The sequence below is a fragment of the Penaeus chinensis genome, chromosome 28 (genome assembly GCF_019202785.1).
Source record: "Penaeus chinensis breed Huanghai No. 1 chromosome 28, ASM1920278v2, whole genome shotgun sequence".
In the NCBI taxonomy this organism is placed as follows: Eukaryota; Metazoa; Arthropoda; class Malacostraca; order Decapoda; family Penaeidae; genus Penaeus; species Penaeus chinensis.
The window spans coordinates 13,762,022-13,764,521 of record NC_061846.1 but is presented as its reverse complement, the minus strand read 5'-3'; positions in this window follow the sequence as shown (position 1 = coordinate 13,764,521).

Genomic DNA, 2,500 nt, shown 5'->3' with positions numbered 1-2,500 from the left:
CATAATTTCTTTAGGTAAATTGCCTGTTTCATAGATATCATTTAGGAAGTTCCAGATGAAATCAATGCCTTTCTCTCCTAAGGCCCCAGGGCATTTTGAATGTATAAGTCGTCAAGACCTGCAGCTTCCTCAGATTTCATTTGCTATAGGGACCAACATACTTCTGATTTCAGAATTAGTGGACCAGATGAGACAGCTTCCAGGACTAGATCTTTTGGTGGTACTTGTTCATTGTCAATTCTTTAATTCTTGAACATATTCTTCCCAACAAGCACTGATATCCTCGGTCTCGTGGAGAATGCGTCCGTCTGTTGCCTTGATGCAACTTTAGGAGGAAAAGGATTGTTGACCAATGATCACATTTCTCCTGCAGCCACCTTTCTTTAGCTTTCTTATATATTTTGTAAAGATTGTTTAATTGTTCATATTACACGGTGTTCTGTTTTGAAGCTTGCCATTTTTGTGGCAGGTCTTTGAGCTCTGGGTGGAACCAGCTTGATGAGGGCTTCTGTTTCTCTATTGTCGGAATTGTCCTAGCAGCTGCTGCATGGATATTCTTAATGAAGACCATCGATAATGATTACATAATCAACTACTCCCCTGGGGAAAGATCGTGGATTAGCCATCCCAGCATAAGGACACAGTCAACTACATGATGTCAAGTAGAAATAACCAAAACGGCGTAAATAGCATCACCGGAAGCTGCATTCAACTGCAGGGATGCTGCGATTGTAATCCTGCGACTGCATACCAACTAACAAGCATTATATTGGCTAAGAGAATTAGATCACACACACACACACACACACACACATATATATATATATTCACACAATATAGTTACACAGACACATATGCAGGTGAACACTCTTCGTCGCAACCTGGTCCTCACCAGCCCTCCCTCTATCTCGAAGGTGGGCACCTATGCTGTTCCTTGTGCCTCCTTTGATAAGCAGTATTTTGGCGAGACAGGCGCCAGTCTCACTAATCGTCTGTCTCAACAAAAATACGCTGTATCCATGGGACACAACAACAACGCTCTCTTCTGCCATCAGTGGGACACAGGCTATCAGATGGATTGGTCAGCGGTGCGTATTGTTTTTCCTTCCGCTGATGTCCACGCCCGCAGACTGGTGGAATCTCCCTTATGCCGGCCACACTGCGCATTGTCCGCCTGATCTCTGACCTGACCTCCCTTCGCTTCCATTCGCCTGTTACCGCGTTGCGTCTCCTCTTTCTCTTCTATACCCTCTTCTCCCCCTTTCCTCTTCAGATGGAATACAGATGGATTTCGAACTGTAGTCTCATTTTCTATAAATCTAGTTTGTGTTTTTTTCTACCATATATATATATATATATATATATATATGTATAATATATATATATATAATTTTTTTTCCCCTAACAGCTATTTATTCTACTGCAGGACATAGACCTCCCTCAATTCACTATTGGGAAATTTTATGGCAGTGTCACCCTTGCCTGATTGTATGCCTTCCCTAATCAACCGCGGTTCGGCGCGCTAACGCTTGTGCCACGGCGGTGACTTCCTTTACGACACCTGCGTTTGACTTCTCAAGGCGATATGTCGTTTTCTCGAACAAGTAGTCAGAGCGCAGGCAATTTTAAGACCGCCGCGACGGGGAATTGAACTCGGGACCACGAGGGTCGGAGTCCAGTGCTCAAACCACTGGGCAGTTGCGGCATTCAAATGGTTCCTCCGGTCCTGCAACGTGTAAGGCAAGGACGCTGCCGATGCCGCCACCGGAATATATATATATATATATATATATATATGTATATATAATACATACATACATATATATGTATATAATACATACAAACATATATATATATATATATAATACATACATACATATATGTATATACTTATATGTATGTAGATACACACATACACACAGACACACACACAAACACACATATATATGCGTGTGTGTGTGAGTGTAAACATATATTTACATATATATATATATATATATATATATATATATATATGAATGTATATGAATATATATATATATATATATATATTAATATATATATTAATATATATATATATATATGTATATACATATATGCATATACATACACACACACACACACATATATTTATATGTGTATGTGTGTATGTATATATCTATGGCTATATATACATATATGTATATATACATATATGTACATATACATATATTTCTATATATATATGTATATCTATATGTGTGTATGTGTGTATATATATAATATATATATACTACATATATGTGTGCGTATATATATATATATATATATATATATATATATATATATATATATATATGTGTGTGTGTGTGTGTGTGTGTGTGTGTGTGTGTGTGTGTGTGTGTGTGTGTCTGCGTGTGTGTTTGTGTGTGCGTGTGTGTGTTTGTATATATGTATATATAAACACATACTTATACACACACAAACACATACTTATACACACACAAACACATATGTATAT